The 19,187-nt window shown below is 53.8% G+C and overlaps 1 protein-coding gene across 7 annotated transcripts in view; it reads right to left on the bottom strand.

Annotated features, from left to right (window-relative positions):
* OSGIN1 (oxidative stress induced growth inhibitor 1) overlaps positions 1–19,187 on the bottom strand; it is a 30,262-nt gene that overhangs the window by 7,111 nt on the left and 3,964 nt on the right. For 2 of the 7 annotated variants that reach the window (XM_072967825.1, XM_072967827.1), the window contains 2 exons: positions 11,990–12,074; positions 3,221–3,323 (listed from right to left, as the gene is read on the bottom strand). The exons of 1 other annotated variant lie outside the window; for it this stretch is intronic. The gene's annotated coding sequence lies outside the window, so the exon portion shown is untranslated. Of the gene's footprint in view, positions 1–1,872; positions 2,026–3,220; positions 3,324–11,989; positions 12,075–17,064; positions 17,125–19,187 lie in introns of all 7 variants that reach the window. 4 more of the 7 variants (XM_072967823.1, XM_006207528.4, XM_072967824.1 and 1 more) reach the window with 3 other exon arrangements.

Here is a 19,187-nt window from a genome sequence, read left to right as displayed (position 1 = left end):
CGGTTCCTAGGGCTGCAAGTACCAGTGGAGACCAGACCCACCTTCTCCACATCCCCAAGTCCTGGCTAATCGGGCCCTGATATCACCCACTGTCTGGTAGCCCTGCCGTCCTGAGGGCCAAGGCAACATCCACATGGGCTCGTGAGGAACGGGTGGGCACTGAACACTTTCCGTGTTCCGGGTACTTGACATGTTTTTTCTCATGTCCTCTTCACACCAACCCTATGCAGAGAGTCCTCTTGGTGTTATTATCCCACTTCACAGATGTGTAAACTGGGGCTTGGAGAAGTCATGCTCAGCATCACCCAGGGCTAACGGTGCCAAGGCTTTGCCTGAATGCACCATGCCTGGCACTTGGCTTGACCTGGGGAGACCTGGGGCTTGTAGCCCGTAAAAGAGTGAGTGGGGTGGGGAGCAGCCAGGGATAGGGGCCCATCGCTGCCTTCAGAATTCTTCCAGAGAAGGCAGAAATCTGTATTTTTAGGTGAATTCTCTGATTTGGAAAACTGGGCAACTAAATTACATTTTTTGAAAATCTTGAACAGGCTGAAAAAACATGACCTCTGATGGGTGCAGAGTGACAGCAACACCAGTGTCTACTGCTGGGCAGGTCCCAAGTGATGGACGAGGGACAGCCACCCAGCCAGGCGACAATGGGCCTTCCCACAGCACTTCACAGTTTACAAGGACCTTGTCCCTAAGCCATAGCGTTTGGGCCTCTCAGCCACCCTGAGAGGTGGGCGATGTCACCTCCTATGTCCGGCAAGGGGGGAAGGGGAGGCTTAAATGGTAAAGGATGTCACATAGGGGGAGATGGCATATTAAGGACGCCCTCCTCATTGCCTGCAGGTCCCCTGAGAACAGCCTTCCTCCCTTCAGCTGGGGCCTGCCTGGGACAGCCTCCCCCACCTGTCACAGTAAGCCCTGTGTCCCCCAACGGGGACCATGTGGCCATCTCTGTGTCTGGTTCCCAGCAGGAGCCCATGCTATCTGCCTGGGGAGAGGACTCTGGGGTGACATCACTGCCACTGATAACAACAACAAATGATGAACATTTCCATACTCTGTGGAGTTAGCTCGGTGCCAAGTGCACTCTAAACACTTCACAAACATTCGGTAATTTAATCTGCATTTAATTGGGTTGTTAGAAGTCCTCTCACAATCATGCCCATATTACAGATGGGGAAATGGAGGCCCAGTGAGCTTCTCCTAGCCCTGTGTGGGTTGCCCCAGCTTGCACAGACAGGCTGAGCCGGGTTGGAGCCCAGGCCTCCTTGCTCCAGAGCCTTCTCTGAGTCCCCCAAGCATGACGTGACGGGGTGTGACAGCTCCTGCCAGAGGCCAGGCTGAGTGCAGTTCCCTCTGCTCACCTTACTGCTCTGTCCAGCGCTGGTGTTGTGGAGGGAGGCCCAGGGCCGGTGTTCCCAGCTGGGAGGGACAGTTATCCACTAGCTATCTGTCGCTGGGTGTGCCTGGTAGCCCTGGAGAAGTGGGCTGTGGGTACCTTCAAACTGTCCCGGGGCCCCTCACTCCTCATCTGCACTGTCCCCAGGAGTAGCAATGACAGGACGCATGTGCTATCCTGCCTAAATCCTGGCTCCCTGTGTATCCGCCCCTATAATCCTCCTGGAACCCACTGTACAGATGAGAAAACTGAGGCTCAGGGAGCCATGGCCATGCCCCCAAGCTCGCAGAGCCAGTGGTAATGGAATGAGTTTGGTCCCCTAGGGCTACGACCACCTAGACACCCCATAGCCCCCGACAATGAAGGGCCAACCTGTCCCCAGCACCTACAGAATGCCCACCCCCAGCCAAGTCCTTCACTTCCCTGTCCCTTCGAATCCCCACTTCAACCAATAAGAAGAGTCTTACAGGAGCTGCGTTTACAGATGAGGAAACTGACTGCCCCTTTTCAGGCTTCCTATTTACCACCCGGGCTGTTGGAATCCAAGTCTCACTGCCAGAAACCTCTGGATGCCACATGCATGAGGTCACCACCCCGAGGCTGACCTGAGAGGTCACTTCCTGTGCAAAGATATAGACTTAGAGGTCTCAAAACCTTGGAGGCACGCACACAGCCAGCTTTCATTGGAAAGTTTAACTTCCTATTTCTTTCATGCTTTTTGGTTTTGTGGGATTGGAATGGTCTGTTTCAGTGTGAACTTTTTGTTGGCATCCCTCTGGTTGAAGACGGCAAATTTTGGCTGAGAGAAGTTAACGTTAAAGACACATTCCAATTCACAAAAGAACATTTGCTTTAAAGACGTGGTAAAAGAGTCACACCTTCAAGGGATATTTCTTTGGAGTTTGTAGCATTGGTCCTCCTAGGATTATTAAAACGCAAAACTACTCTAAGACTTGGGACACTTGTATGGCCTCCTTGACTGAGCATCTCTGGTGGCTCCTTGCTCACTTAATGACCTGCCCCGTGAGTTTTCTTATTCCGGCTACCCAGAGGGAGAAACTGCGTCAGGAGGGAGCAGGTGTCTCGCCCAGGAATGTTGGAGACCACGCCCACAAGCCCAGATCCTGCCCCTTGATTCCTGTGGAAAGGGACAGGATGGGGGGAGATGAGTCCCCTCTGAGGAAAACAGCATGACAACAGTGCCACCAAAAAAGTGACATGAGGCTGTGGCAGGGGGAGGATGAGGAGGTGCTCTGTCAGCCTGAGTACCACCTGCCACTAGCCACCAAGGTGAATCGTCAGCTGCAGTGCCCACCCCGTGGCATCACCTCCGTCCAGAGCTGCCCGCGTCTGGAGCCCCAAGAGCTCCGAGGTTCCCCAGACCCCCTGGGGCCCCACCCTTCAAATTCAGCAGCCTCAGGGGCTCTGTCCCAAGTGAGCAGGAGAGGCAGAGTCCCGAGGGCAGAGCCCAGCCTGGCTGTGGGACCCAGTGGCCTCAGGGCACCGGGCAGCCTGCCCGGGCGGGCCACAATTCTCTTTCCTGCCAAGAGCAGCATCACGTGGGCTGGGGTGCAGTCTGAGCCAGTGGCAGGGCAGCTGTCGGCTGACAGTGCCAGGCACCTGGAGATGGGCAGGGCCAGGCAGGGTAGAGGAGGAACCTGGGGGCATGGTGGGGGATCATGCTGACTCCCCGGAGCCAGGATGGGCAGCCTACAGGACCACCTGAGGTCCACGTCTGCTCCAGGGCCCTGGAGGTCACCTTGCTCTGGACGGGCCACTGTCTCCCACCTCCCACGCCTCGCCCCAGCCACTCACCTGATGGGAAGGGGTGTCAAGGGCACTGGTGAGCCTCGCCTGGTCAGGCACTAGGAGAACCAGGGATCACGGTTTTGGTCGAGGGAACAAGATGCCCATTACCCTGTGGGGATCCAAGAGGCTGTGAGAGGCAGGGAAGCGAGGGTATTTCACCAGCTGGGAGGAGGCGGGTGGTGGGCGGGGCCAGAAAAATCACTTTCATAAGCGTGAGTCAGCAGGGGCCCCTGGATGAATGAACTTGCACACTTGAGGGAGGGCAGTCACGTTGCCAACCCAGGGGACGGCCTTAAAGGGCTCCCCTTCCTGGGGCTGGTCCATTGCAGGGCAGGGCCTGTGGGTGGCCAGGCTGGCCTCCACCCCTGGGGCTCAGTCAGTGAAGGGAGGAACCAGGGGACCCTGAATGACCCAACCTGGCCTTTCCCCTCAGGGAGGCGGAGACAGTACTGCCTAAAATACAGCCCAGGGGGCCCCTTTAAGTGGAGAAAAAAGTCCCTGTTCCCTCATTCTACCTGGTTCCACATGGTGCCCTCCTCTCCCCCTCTTCCCTTCCCTCCCCTCCAATAAAAAGCCCTCTGGCACCAGCCTACAGGTTCTGGGAACTCAGCTCTGCCACTCCCTGGACAGGCTGCCTCAGCGTCCTCATTTGAAAAATGGGTCTAATTGACAACTTTCCCCCTCCGGGCGTTTGTGGAGTTTCAATGACCTCATTCTTGGTTAAAGTGCCTAAAACACAAAACCTGCTCCCTGGTTCATACCTTTTCTTTGCTCTTTTTTCTCTTTAGCGTGCAGCACTGGCGTACCTCACATTTTGATGGTTCCTACTTATCGTATTATCTTATCGCCCTTCTCCCCAAACCAGGATGTGGGTTCCGTGTGGCAGGGAGGTGTACTTGTGTCTACTTTATCCTGCGTCTGGAATACTGCTCAGCACACAGTGGGTGCTCCAGAAGGAAGGATGAGAGGAATTAGAACGGTCCTTAGCTCACAGACCGCAGTGCGTATTAGCTGTTATTTCATGACTGATGTTTCTGTCACCCCCATCCTCCTCTCTTGTCCCGGGACTTTCCTGCCAGCCGTGCCCTGTGGCTGGTGGGGGGGGTCTGTGGGTGGTCCCACCAGGGCCAGGACTAGGAGAGGCCACTGAGGCGCTCACCTTGTGTGCAAAATTTAAAGGGATGCCAAAAACACTCAGTAATCAAAAAGTAGTATTTGGATGCAATTTTTAAAAAATCAAAATTCACACTCCAAATCCAAGATAAACAAAATGCTAAAACTGCAAACAAAGGCAGGATCTGTATCTAGGCCAGGTTGAGTTGTATCGGAGCCTGATGCAAAAAGAAAAATCGTAATACTGATGCTGTTTTTAGTTAAAACTTTGATATTTTGTTCATCTTGGATTTTTGGCATTACTTTTGATTTTTATAAATACTGCATGGCAGGGAAGGTATAGCTCAGTGGTAGAGCACATGCTTAGCATGCACAAGGTCCTAGGTTCAACCCCCAGTGCCTCCACTAAATATATAAATAAAAACCTAATTACCTCCCTACCCAAAAAATTTTAAAAAATAAAAATAAAAATATTGCAAGAACACACTACGTGCCTTGATTATGAAGTGCTTTGCTGCCCCTTGTATTTGGTACCCGAGGTGATGTCTCTCTTCTACTCCGGGCCCTAGTGGCCACAGAGGACAAGGGCCTAGCCCCAGAACATGCACAGTTGGGTTGGAGGGGGGACCAGGAAGAGGGGGACCAGGTCTGACCGCAGGGCTCCTTTGGGGACAGGGGGTGGACCCCGGGTGAAAGATGTCTCTGAAGATGCAGAGAACAGCTGGGACCTATAGAGAAGTGGGAGAGAGAGAGGTTCTCTCTTAGAGAGGGCTGCTGGCAGGGTCTAGGGGCAGTGTGAGGAGCTGGGGTAAAAGGGAGACCCTGGGGCAGGGGGCCCCATAAATCTCGTGACTGGTCCAGGCTGGGCTGCACCTGGTGTGTGGCGGGGTGGGTGAGAGCTGGTTTCTGGATGAGCTCCAGGGAGGCACTGCCCCCCCCCCGGAACCTCCCTTTACCCAGGGGAAATGGTACTCATGGTCTTTTCCTCCTGGGGTCCTTGGCAGCAGTGACCTCTGGGGTCATGTGACACAGGGTGACATAATGTGCAGCTGGCTGTAGGAAGTCCATTGCTGGGACCTCAGCTCCCTGGCTGGCTCCTAGCTCTGCTGCAGGTGTGCTGTGTGACCTGGGACTGGTGGCCTACCTCTCTGGGCCTCTATTGCAGCTATGGCCTTGTTACCAAAACCCTGACACTCTGATGTGCAGCAGACACACACCAGGACCCAACCAGGGGTTTGCACACAGCAGGAGCCCCAACAGCAGGGGAGCTGAGCTGCCTCTGGAAGCAGGCTGCATCCTTCTCCTGTAGCCACCCCGCTGTCTCCACTTCCCCATCCCAGGGCTCTGATCTGCAACTTTTGGTGTTTGGGGGATGTAAACTGAGGCAAAGAGAGACACTCCAGGAGCAGAGACTCCAACCCTGAGCATGGTAGAGGGGGGCAAAGCTGAGGCTCGGAGCCCAGAGGGAGAGTTGGGGAGGGAGGTAGGCTATGGGGACCCCCATCTCTGGGTCTGCCTGGTCCCTCCTCCCAACTGGTCCATTGCCCCCGTGGGCCCTGACCCCTTTTCTGAATTTTGAAAACTTGCTGATACGGGGGAACTGTGGGCAGGACATGGACTTTCTTCCCTGTCGCCTGTTTACTAGGCAGCAGATTATCGGAAATAAAATGTGTTGAGTTGCTTCCAGAAAACTCAACTGAGACAAAGACCGATAATGTCACCAACAGACAAAAGGGTAAAGTTTAGAGGGGCCACAGAGAGAGACACAGCAAGACGTGTCTTTGCAGGATGACTTTGGGGGTTTGGTTCTCTTGGACTCTACCAGGCACCCTGATTCTTGAGATCTGCCCTGTCCCCTTCTTGGCTGTGAGTTCAAGTGGCTATTAGGCCCCCGAAGTGTGAGTCTCTGAAATCTGCAATTAGGGGCTGCGGATGCAGCAAATAAAAATATAGGCACCTAGGTAACTTTGAATTTCAGATAAACAAAAAATAAACTTTGCAATATTTGGGCTATCCTTATGCTAAAAATAAATTTTTCCCCATTGTTTATCTGAAATTCAAAGTTTCCTGGGCTACACATATTTTATTTGGCAAATCTAGCTGTCAGTGTGAAATAGACACTCGATGTCAGTGAAAACAAACACCAGCAACAAAAAAAGGAAAAGGTAAAATGGCTCAATAATTTTTATATGGATTACATGTTGAAATAAAAACAATGAAAATATTTTGGACTTTTTGAGTTAAATGAGATCTCTTACTAAAATCACCTGCATCCAATTTTTTTGTACCTGTTTAATGAGGCTATTGAAAAATTCACGGTTACACGTGAGGGTCTTAACAGGGTTTTGCGGGATGTGGGGACCTGCTGCTCATGCAAACTGGGACATTCCCGGGTTTAGACCTTAGGCTGGACAGCATGAAGCGGGAGATGCACTTCCCTGCTGAGCCTCAGTTTCCTCCTTGCTCCGTGCAGTGGAGGGCAGGGGCCTGGCTTATGGGAGGAGCCCACACAGCAGCCCAGACTTAGTATGCAGCCCCCCACCCCCAGGCTTCCCCCAAACCTCTCTCAGGATCTGGGGAACCAGTGAGAGAGAGGGTAGGGGTAGTCCCAAGGTGCTTCCCTGGGGCTCCTGGTATTGAAATGGATCCCCTCTGTCCCTGTATCAACACCCCTCCACCATTCCTCTCTCCCTAAGAAGTCCTAGGAACATTTGAAGGGGCTGGGAGCATCCCTCTCCTTTGTGGGGGCTCTCACGGCTCTGACACTGGCTGGACATCTCCAGGCATCCAGCACCATTGACAGAATTTCTTTACACGCAGCTGAGGCTCAGAGAGGCCAGTCTGGAGCCTGAGGTGACACTGCATGGGTGGCAGGACTGGGGCTCAAACCCAGGGCTACGACTGCAGAGCCTGGGCACCTCCAGGAAAAAGGCCAACAATGAAGGAACTGAGGAAGGAAGGAAGCCTGCTTCCTGGCCTGAACTCTCCTGAAGGGCACACCCAGTTCCACAGCTGCCCACTTTAGGAGCTGCCCCTGCTGAACAGTGTTTCAGGGATCAATGCATTTGATCTGTTAACCAGTCCGGAGGAAGGCACGGTGCTGTTATTCTCCCATTCTACAGATGAGGAAACTGAAGCCCTGAGAGTGTGAGATGGGTGGTGGCAGAGCTGGGACTGTGACCTGGTTCGGCTCAGCGTCCTGGCGGGACTAGCCCAAGCCCAGCCAGCGCGTGACAGGAGAGCTAATATTTACCCTTGCCGTCCACCTCATCTTATTGATTCTCTCGACTGCCCAGAGACGTGGGCAAATATTTCCCATAACAAGTTTAGTTGACAGATGAAGAAACATGGAGGGACTTGCCCAAGGCCATGGGGCAATGAAGTGGGGAGAGGGCATTCAGACTCTGGTCTGTCTGGTGGCCAAGTCCCTGCCTGCTGCCCCAGGACACTGGTGTGAGCTGCCAGGGCTCAGCACAGGTTCACACCCTGCGAAGTCACCATGGACCCCTGGGGAAGTCAAAAGTGGGGAAGCCTGTGGCCACCCTTCTGGCCAGCCCATGGAGAGAACCCAGGAGGAGCATCTGCATGGGGCTGCAGCTGGGGGTCTCCAGCCATATTCTCTGCTTTCGGATTCCCCTCCCCTCTTTCCCTGAAAAACCAGGGAGAAAGTTCTGGCAGAAGAATGACTGTTTGACCAACAGTTGGGGTGGATAGGAGTCCAGCCCAGGGTGTAAAAAGTCTTCCGCTTTGGAGTCAGACCAATCAGGATTCTTTCAGCTGTGTGTCTTTGGGCAAGTGACTTAACCTCTCTGAGTTTCTGTTTCCTTGTCTGTGAGATGCAGATAACAGCAGAGCAGTGCTTCTCATCTCTGCTGCATGGCAGAATCACTTGGGGGCAGGGGAGGGATTTAAAGATACAGTAACACCCAGAGATTCTGCCATCACAGGGCTAGGATGCTGCAGACACCAGAAGTTCCACCAGTGGGTCCCATGTGCAGCCGGGCTGGGAGCCTCTCTCACTCCCTGCAGCTCTTGAGGGATGAGCTGAGATAAAGGCTCGGAACCTCCTGGCCTGTGGAGATGCCTGATACATTGGACTCCCTTCCACCCATCTTTTTGTAAGCCATATTCTTTATGCTGTTGCAGTAACGGTCACGAGGTCTAAAAGAGTCATTTCCTGTAACTTGGTTTCTGCAACTCAGCTCTCCTGATTTTGACTTCTGAACTCAAAGGAGGGCTTGACATTTACCCCGGGGGCTTTTCCTTTCTGTACACACAGCCATCCCTGGAGTCTGAATTTCAGTCCTTGGAGCAACCCCCAAGCAAGAAACGGCCACGATGGACAAGGAGACACCCACCAAGCACTGATAGTAACAGCAAAATCTAAGCAACTTCCGGGCTGGTTGCTGAGAACAGTCCAGTCAATGGGGGCTGGTGCTCAGTGGGGACTATCCTGCAGCCTTTGGAAAAGGCAGTTACAGAGCCAGGAGGCAACGTGGAAACCCTTTATGATAGAAGCAAGGAAAGTACTTGTGTGACGTTGTGCCTGATGTGTGGGCCTGCGGGCAGGAACTGGAAAGGAATTAGAAAAAAAAAAAAAAGAAGCTAGAATGTTTGCTGGGGCCAGGGAATTGTAGCTGGATTTTTTTAAATTCGAATTTCCATTATTTTTATATAATCAATAATAATCATCACAAGGAAAAACAATTTGAGACAAAAATTTTGTTTTTTTTTTAGTTTACTGAAGTGGGCCTACTGCAGGGCCTGGGACACAAGTAAAACCGATGAAAATAAAAACTAAGCTCAATAAAAACTGAGTGAGTGAATGAATCTTGTTGCTTTCAGACTTTTCTGATAGACTCTTAAGAGACTCTGAACCTGAAAGGCCTCTCTTGGCCCTCTATCACGTACATGTGGCTTGGCATGCCTTCTGGAGTATTTAAATCTTTGATGACAATTTTGAACTGGCCAAGGTTGAAGACAGAGCTCTGTGGGACACCACTAAAGACCCTTCCACCAATGGATAGAGCTTCAGGGATCTATCACTGGCAGAGGGGTGAGTGAAAAGGAGTCAGAGACTCTGGGCTGCATCTCTGGAACTTCCTAGCTGTGCATCCTTGAGCAAGTTACTTCACTTCTCTGAGCCTCCATCTTCTCATCTACAAAATAGACACCTGTCCCCCAGGGTAGCTTGTTGCTTGGTGCATTGTGGGTTCTCAGTAAATCGTGGGTATCTGTACCTCTGCCCATCACCATCTGGACATTTTCACTCTAGGCAGAGTCATTTTCCAATCATCCAGCCCACATTTCCACACACCCTCCACGAAACATCCTCAAGGGCAGTGGTTCTTAAGTGTGGTCCCTGGACCAGCAGCAGCACCTGAGGACTTATTAGAAATGCAGATTCACAGGCCCCACCCTAGATTCACTAGATCAGAAATTCTGGGGGTGATCCCAGCAATCTGCATTTACCAAGGTTTCTGAGAGCCACTGCTGTCCATGCCATCTTCTGGGCCCATCTGTAGGCCTCATGAGACAAAGGAATGACAGTCATCTGACTCGGCCACTTCTGGGGACTCCAGGCACAGCCCTTGGGTCACTGCTTCTCCTGCCCGCTCTCCCTCTGGCTGGTGATTGGTAGCAATCTGTGATCTGGGGCTGGAGCACGTGTCTCCCGTGTCCCTCAGAAACCTGGGTCCATCTGCTTGTCCCTGACCTCGGGGGTCCTGCCCGTGTCCTGTGAGTCCTTGAAGGGCATGTCCCAGGCCCCTCAGTGCCCTGAGCCGTGGGTAGTTTTGCAGCATGAAGAGGCCTGTAGCTTCCGGGCTGCCGAGAGCTGTTGGACAATCCCTCCTCCAAGCTTACGGCCCCTCTTGGCAGGTATGTGGCCCCTTCTAGTCCAAGTTCATTGTCCAGGGAGAAGCAGCCCTGGAGCTGGCCGCATGGGAGGCTGTTCCCCATTGGCTCCCAGGGAACAGAGGCATCACTTTCTTTGTTTCTTTTGCCCCACAAGCTGCTAAAAAAAGGCCCTGTTTGCTGTACTTATCAGGTTTTGCAAACCCTTCGGGCCCTGCCTGCCTTCCTGGGCAGTGGGGTCAGGGCTTCATGACCTAACTCACTGTGAAGTGAGCTGGACCTTTCCCCAGGGACCAGATGGGCTGGGAGAACAAGCCCCAGGAGCTTTCCACATGTTTCTGTGCAGAGAGCACTTGTGAAGTCCTGAGGAGAGGGCTTTGGGACTTCAGGGTCCACAGTGCATGTGGAAGTAAGAATCCAGAGTCCTGTCCTTTCTTCCTAAGACCCCACAGGCCCCCAGAGTCTCTCATAAACGTGTAAACTGCAAATTAGACCCTGCACCTCCCCTGCTGGACCACCTCCAGGGGCTCTCGGCTGTCCTCATGACCAGCAGGCAGGCCTGGCAGGAGCTGACCTGGAGGGGTACCCCCGGCGCCCAGTGTGCCTGTGACACCCGTTGACGGCTGCTCTGTTCTGCCCACTATCCCCGGCCTCGCTTTCCTCTGGTTCTGGGCAAACCTCTTTGGATCCAGCTCTCTGCCATTCAGACAAGGTGGGGAGAACCCGAGCTTGCATCTTCTGAGCCCTACTATGCGCTGGGCTTATAAACCGAGGGCTTTATGAGTTTGGGGTTTGTTCTCAGCTCACTCATGAGGCCCCTGCCTCGTGAACCAGACTAGAAAAGCCAACCAGTGCTTCACACCCAAGTGCCCTGAGTCAAAGAGAACAGCCCGGGGGAGCTTTGGACGGAACAGGGGGTGGGGGAGCGGGTGAGGGTCACTGGGAATCCCTCTGAAGCACTGACACTTGTGATCTGGTGGGCTTGGTCCCCCAGGGGGTTGGCGGCGGAGGATGAGGAAGGGCTGGGCAGACACAGTCAGCTGCAGAAGCCCCTGGGAAGGAACTGGGTTACTTCCTTTGAGGAACTAGAGGAAGGTGGGGAGGTTGGGGGCGGGGAGGAATGTGAGGGGCTGGCCGAGACCCGGCCACACAGAGCCTCAGAGGATGAGAGACAACCTAGATATTACTTGGGTTGCAGTGGGAGCCAGGCTGGGAGCTGGGGTGGCGGGCCTGGCCACCGAAGCCTAAGAGCAGTGGACAGGCCATTGTGACTCCTCAGAGAGGGCTGGCAGCACCTTGGACCAAGATGCTGGTGGGTTAGGCCTGGAATGCATGGGTGCTGACTGGTGACTGGTTCCAACTGGGGAGTGAGCGGTGCTGTCCTGCTAAGTGAGGATCAGCTGGCTGACTCCAGAGGCAGAGAACACCAGCCATCCTCTGTAATGAGAACTAGACCTTTCCTCAGGGACCCGACAGGCAATAGGTGATGGCAGGTGTTGACTGGACGGAGAAGATGGAGAGGGGCGGAGAAGATGGGGTGAGAAGGGGGATCAAGGGTTGTTGTCCTTCCACACTGAGATGCCCCTAAACCTCTCCAGCTGGGAACGGGCTGGGATGTTGGGACCAAAGAGTCTTGAACGGAGTGTAAGTGGTGATGCTGTTGGCAAAGAGATGGTGTTGAAAGCCTGGGGGTCAAAGGAGATCACAGAGAGAGAGGTGGTGCAGGGAGAGAGAAGAGGCTGGGGTGCAGCTGAGAGACATGGTGTCGTCCTAACATCTGTTCAGGTGCCTCTGCCCCCCACTAACCTGTATAGCTGGAGTCTTGCTCCTTGTTGGAGCCCAGCAGTAGTCAGCGGATGCATCTTCACAGGGCCGCTGACTCTGGAGCTCCCTGGACCACACAGACACTGTGAGGATCTTGCAAAGCAACTTAGAGGCCCCACCGACAAGGCAGCCCAGGGGACAGAGGGAAAGTGGCACCAGTGGCAGAGAGCAGGCCGACCGGGGAGGAAAACAATAATCATAAAACCTATGAACTGTTACTTCCCAACCTGCTGCCATGCTGGTGCTTTGTGTACAATCCATGTTCACATCTTTCTCCGAGGCAGGTCCTGTCATGACCCACATCTACAGAATAGTAAATCAAGGGACAGCGAGGAGCCGAGACAGCCAGCTAGATGGCGGCAGCACCTCCCTGCTGCCTGTCTCCCCGACTGCACCCAATTCCTTCTCCAAACACAGACTGAGCCTTCCTGGAGAGTGGTTTTGTTTTCTAAAGCAATGAGACCTGCTTGGTCTCCTCTGATACTCTGCTGAGTTGAGACCAAAGTGAACCACAATTGGCTTCTGATCAGTCACCGTCGGCATCCTCCCCAGTATCCCCATCACCCGTTATCTTCATCTTCATCATCACATTTTTTTAAATGCAGGTACTGGGGATTGAACCCAGGACCTTGTGCATTTACTCTATCACTCTATCACTCACTCAGTCACTGAGCTATACCCTCCCCTCCATCATCACCATCATTTCATCATCACCATCATCTTCATTAGCAGTATCACTGGATGGTGGGATATCAGGATTGTTCCTTGTCTATAGTTCCAAGTTTCCTGCCATGGCCAAGTACTGCTTGTACATTATAAAGGGGGGGCAATCCAACGGTGGCACCGTGATGAGCACTGGGCTAAGGAGATGGCTAGGACCAGGGGGTGCCTGTCCAAACAGACAAGAGCCCCGCCTTACACAGAGGGCTGCATCCAGCAGGACCTGACAGGCTCCAGGCTCCTTGGACTAACTGGGGATCCGGCATGCTGGGCAGCCAGCCATCTGACCCCCACTGCTGCCTGCCCTCTGCTCGCAGGCACAGTCAAGTCCAGGCAGGGCCTTGGAGGCTCTGCGTGTTTGGTGCATGGTTGGAGGCGGACGAGCAGCCTGGCTGTCTGGGCTTGGAGAGGAGAGTTGTGGAGGTGTCTGCTGCATGAGCAGGGGGCCCCAGCCATCCTCAACCTGGGACAATTCCTGCACGAAAGGCAATGATGCTTGAACGGTGGAATCCAAGGCATTGGGGCTAAATCATCCCCAGGCTGGGCCAGGCTCGTCTCTCTTCACAAGTCTGTGCAGGGATGGGCTTGCTCATGCCTGGCTGTCAAGGATGGACCTTCTGGACCTGATTCCAGGCCACCAAGGTCTTCTTCTCCCTTATTCTGGAACCCAGCCTCCATCCTCTATGATGAGGGTGGGAGGACAATCTCTCCCCAGCCAGGGAATAGGAGCAAACCTTCCTCTGCTCTTGTGCCCCCCTCCCCTGGGATCTCGATGGCCTGCCGAGCACCGAGGCATGGGGTTCTGGGCGCAAGGATGTCGATGCTCACCAGGCCCCCAACTTCTCCCTAGCACAGTCCAGGTGCCTGAGACTTCATGGCTGAGCGCACTGATCCCCGGCAGGGGCCCCGGAGCAAGGGGGTGCCGGTCCTATCACTTCCCCACCTTCACATCCCCATCGGACCCACCACAGGTCCCTCCCTCTCTTGCCTGCATTGTCCTGCAAGGTATTAACCTGCACTGGCACCGTTTATTTTATACAGTGAGGTGTAACTTACAACTTACACATGTGAGATGCACGTCTTGAATTTGCGGATGTGTGCACCTGTGTGACCACCAGCCATGCCCGGCCTCCCGGAAGCCCCCTCTTCTGATTCTGGTCCCCATGCACTAGTGTCATCTGCTCTCAGTCTTGCCATTGGTGGAACCACCCAGAATGTTCTCCTTATGTCTGGATCTCTGGCTCGGCATGGTGGCTCTGGGATCCCTCCACGCTAGTGCGTGGGTCCATGGGTCTGTCTGTTTTACTGCTGAGCAGACCTCCACCACTGGCACACACCACAGCTTCCTGGACATTTGACTATTTCCAGCTTTTTGCTGTGACTTTTCTGGAGCAAGGCTTGTGTGGACAGCTGCTTTCATTTATTGGGGTAAATACAAAGAAGCAGGACCGCCGGGTCACAGGGAAGGCGAGTGTGTGGGTTTACTGGACACTGCACGTGGCTTTCCAGAGGAGCGCACCACCTCATCCGGGGCTCTGCAGCCGCCTCCCGGCTGGCCCCCACCCAGCCCCCCGGACACCAGCCGTCTTTCTCCACGTGAATCTGGCCAGGCCAGTCCCTTGCTTGCTCTTCCGGCAGCCCCTGCCTCAAGGGGAAAAGTCCAAACTCAGCAGCACTGTGGGGCCCTCCATCACCGGCCCTGTGTATCTCCCCAACCACAGCTCTGGTTCCTTCCCACTTTGAACCTCACATTCCAGCCATATCGAAGGCCCACAGTTCCCTGCACACACGTCATTTCTGTCCTTCTGCACACATTGCCTTTTCTGCTGGGAGCACGCAACCCTCTATTGTCCACCTGGGGGCCACCGCCTTGTCTTCTAAGATCTAACGAGAGCATCTCACTGACCTGCTGATGTCTCCCAGGCCCTGACCAGCACCCCTTGGCCCATATCCACCTGCCTGCTCTAAGCCACCTTTGCTGGGCTCTTCTGAGCAAGCCCGGTTTGCATGTTGGAGGCGGGGGGTTAGGACAGGCCTTTTCTCCCAGCTACATCCTCAGAGCCTAGCGGACGCCTGGCACGTGGAAGGTAAACGTGCAATAAATGAATCAGGGAAGCTGAGTCTAGATGGACACGTGCAGAGGTGAGCAACTTTGTAAGGTAAAGCCTGCATGTCTTAAGTGTGCAGCTCCATGGATCGCTGCATATCTGTGCACCCCCGTGCGACCCCACCCAGGTCAGGACATGGAATGTGCCCAGCTCTGTCTGACTTCTGTCCCCAGAGGTGAGTGCTGCCTGTTCTTGAACTTGACATCAAAGGAACCACACAGAATGTTCTCTCTTGCATCTGCTTTCCTTTGCTCACTCCAGACTCCTGCTCTGAGAGGCAGATGGATCCCATGGGCCTGGGCCCCTCTGCCTCGGGGGCCTGCTCTTTGGCGGCTCCTGCCCAATTGTTTCCCTCCCTCTCCCAAGAGTTCTCTTCCCGATTCTTGTCGCCATCCCCAGCCCGGGCTGGGGCTTTGTCAGCAAGTCCCTGCTTCCTGAGCAGGAAAGGCCTTTTCTTCCTGCTATCAGCAAGTTACCCTTCAAGTTCAGGGACTCAAGTTGTGGTATCACCCTGGTCCCACTCACAGAGAATTCCCAGGCACTCATCCAACCTCCCTGTTTCCTGTGTCTCCCGGAATCCCCTCCTTGCAATCACCTGGCTGTTCCAACACTGTAACCTCTGGCCCAGGCATGTCACCTTGGTCAGCCTGGCCACGCCTCGGAGATGAATTTTAAGTGGGGTCTCCAGACCAGTGCAGCAGTACCCCCAGGGTCTTAGATATGCACGTTCTCCAGCCCCGCCCCAGACTCCCTGTCCGGGAAAACCTCACTGTTTCTCTCCTTCACACTCACAGCACTGTGGATGCCAGATGTGTGGGCATCTGCCCACAGCGACTGATTCTCAGACACCAGCTGGTGTCTTACTAGTCATTTCAATTCTGCCACTAACCAGAGATGGCACAGACCCACAAGCTAAGGCTCAGTCCCACAAGACCGCTTCCCCACTTCAGATGCCAGTCACAGGCGGTGGGCCCCCTGGTTACCCACACTTTTGTCTGCCTTGGCCACATATCAGAGGTTCCCAGCACCTCCTCTACTTGGGTTCGCTAAGTTGTTAGAGTAGCTCACAGAACCCGGGAAAACTGTTAACTCTTGTCAATTTACTGCAAAGGATATTTTAATGGATACAAATGGACAGGCAGATGAGGAGATACGCAGGGTGAGGTCTGGAAGGGTCCCGAGCACAGGAGTTTGTGTCCCCTGTGAGCTGGCCTGTGTCACCCTCCTGGCATGGGAGCATGCTCACCAACCTGGCAGCTCTCCAAACTTTAGGGATTTTTATGAAGGCTTCATCACCAAGGCACAATTGATTATTAAGTCACTCCCCAGCCCTTCAACCCACCCTGGAGGATCGGGGGGCGGGGGGGATGAAAGTCCCAAGCTCCCAATCATGGTCCTGGTGACCAGCCCCATCCTGGAGCTGTCAGGGAGCCCAGCCAGTCACCTCATTAGAATGAGAGATGTTCCCATCACCCGGGAAATTCCAAGGGATTTGGGAGCTCTGTGTCTGAAACTGGGGTCAAAGATCAACTATTACCAAAAAGGATACTCTTAGCATTTAGTCGTTTAGGAAAGTACGAAGGTTTTAGGAGCTCTGACCGGGAGCCGGGGATAAGGGCAAAAATACATATTTCTAATTATGTCATAACATCACATTCACTGAGTCAGAAACTCCCACAACCTTCCAAGGGTTCTGATGCAGCTCAAGTGTAAGAACCACTGATTCCTGGCTTGTGAACATGTTGGCAATGAACCAATCAAAATGGGAACACGACTTTCCTTGAGTAGACGTACATTATCGTTATTCTAAAAAAAGCAAAGGGGTTCTGGTACTCAGGCTGACGTGGTTTGGTGCGTCATCAGAGCACCAGTGTGAATCTCCGGCACAAACGCCTGCCTCACAAGGATGACAATGTGGATCAGAAAGTGTCTTTTTTCTCCCCAAGAGCAGAGGTCTGGCATGCGGAGTATCCTGTCCTCGATCTGTCCTCTCCCTCCTCTGTCCTGCTATGAGCCCCAGGAGGTGGGGCCCCTGCCAGCTGGCCTCTGGTTGGATTGGATCCGAGGGAGACAGTAGCAGGAAGTCATAGAGCAGGAGAGTAGTCAGGGCAGTGGTGTGCTGACAAACTTAGCAACCAGCTTCAGGGGGTGAGCCATCCCTGATTTGCAGTGTTTGCCAGTTTCTCTACTGCAACTACTCCCACCATGGTCAAATGTCAAGCTACTCACAGGACAGCTCTGGGAAGAGACGTGTAGGATATGCAGACGTAGGTAGCCTCACGACCACAGCTCGTAGGGAAACAGAGCAAAGTCATTAGGGAGTGGTGAATTTTGAGTATATATTATCATCGTTTTGAATATAATTTAGTAATCGTAAGTTCATATAATTTAATTTAAAATAATGGGTGTGCCTAAAAACTGGTTCACAAAATTCCTGCAAGTTTAATAGTCTGCTCTTGTAGGTGGGCACAGCCCTGGGCTGGGTGACACTTGCTCAAGTGTCTGGCCTGGCTCCAGCCCTGTGGTTCCCTCTGCTGGTCTGGGTCCTACCTGGCTCCAGGGACACTCTCTCCCCTTGTCCCTTCAGCCCGGGCAGGACTGGCCTCCTGCTTTGCTCTCCTCAGTGTGTCTCAACGTCTTTCCTTATGCCCTGTTTGGGTACCATAAAGATGGTGTCCTGGGGGTGGGGGACCATGGAACAGAAACCCACCCCTGCCTGAATCCCAGCTCACCTCCTTTTCTGTTAGTTATCACCTTCTGCATAAGAAGTCAGTGGAAGAACTGATTCTGAGACCAGAAGCCAGAGGCCAGAAACCCAGGGTGGGGGGGGGGGGCGCGTGCAGCCCTGGGAACTTCTCCAGGACAGACAGATACTTAGTGAAAGTACCTGCATCCCTCAGGCATTGCGGGTGGGCATGGCGGCTGGAACCTGCTTGGGAGGTGCTCTGGCTGCATCTGTCATGATGACAGTGCACATGGCCTTGGACCTGGCAATGCCTCGCGAGGTATTTGTCTTAGACACGCACTGGTGTGAAATGATCTTTGTCCAGTTATTCATTACAACATTGTTTAGAAGAACCAAGAGCCAATCATCAAGAGATTCATTAAATAGGTTCTGGCACATTCTTCCAGGGGAAGATTTTACAGCCATACTTTATGATGACATGAAAGGTGCTCCATGACTGTGAGTGGAAACAGGACATCGGAATGTGGGGGTGCGGGTAGAGTCTGCTTCCATTTGTTCAGGAAAAGAAGAAAGAAAGTGGGGGGGGGGTGAGAGGAGAGGGCAGGAGGAGGAGGAAGGACAGGTCGGCTGTCTGGGAGGACGCAGCAGCACCTGGCAGCAGGTCTGTCTCCGGGTGGGGACCTGGGCGGCGGGGGACTGGCTTCTCCCTGTAAACCCACTAGCACTTTCTGGATGTTGTACCAGTTTCATGTACTATCTGGTCAATACGTAGATACAATTTAAACATGAATGAATACATGCTCTGGGAACTTAACAGATGTCTCCTGTTCGTTCTCAACTCAGTCTCATCACCTCGGACCCCTGAACTTAGGGCCAGCCCCCTGACCCTCTGCTGGCTAACCAGGGCAGGGGCACCCAGCAAGGCCCCCCAGGACTCCCAGCTTGTCGGGAAGGACCCTGTGGTGCTGACTTCTGTCTGAGGGTTTCAGGTCCATCCTCTCATCCCGCCCTCCCTCTGTGAAGCTCCGTGGGCCACGCGTGGCTACACTGGCTTCCAAAAAAGGGACAGGGGAGTTGGGTGTGAGTGATGCACCCATGGGCATGCCATGGTTGGGGGGGGTGGTGGGGACCACGTCTGACTGGTACACCCTGCAGCATTCATGCCTGGCTCAGGGCAGGCTGGCAACCTCCGTGGATTGACTGACCGATGGACAAGGACCCAGCCGCTCTGGATTGAAACAGTCCTTCCAGTGAGTTCTCCAGGAAGCCTGTTTTTTTGCCTTCTTCTGGGGCAGAGGCAGGGGGAGAGCGGTTCTCATCCTGACATATCTGGGAACCCAGTGTAGGGAAATGGTTTTACAGAAGCATTTCTGGGTCCTTTCCATTCTGACGGCTCCCCTGCACCTCTCCCTGCACACACACCCCTGATTTGGAGGAGTCTGCAACTGGCAGAGGCCCAGGGTCTGCATACTGTCCAGGCCCCTAATTGGGAGCTTCTGTGTCTCTAACACAGTGACCACATCCCTGGAGAGGAGGCTCGGCATGCCTACCCACCCCTGCAGACTCTGGCTCTGCCCCACCTCCCCACAAGCCTGCCGCCTCCTGCTGTGAATGGGTGCACCTGGAGAGAAGTCTCAGGTTGAGTGGCAATGGGGTGACAGCAACG

This window comes from Vicugna pacos, chromosome 9 (assembly GCF_048564905.1).
Source record: "Vicugna pacos chromosome 9, VicPac4, whole genome shotgun sequence".
Taxonomy (NCBI): domain Eukaryota; kingdom Metazoa; phylum Chordata; class Mammalia; order Artiodactyla; family Camelidae; genus Vicugna; species Vicugna pacos.
The sequence above is the reverse complement of the archived record's forward strand: the minus strand, read 5'-3'. Positions and strand labels throughout refer to the sequence as shown.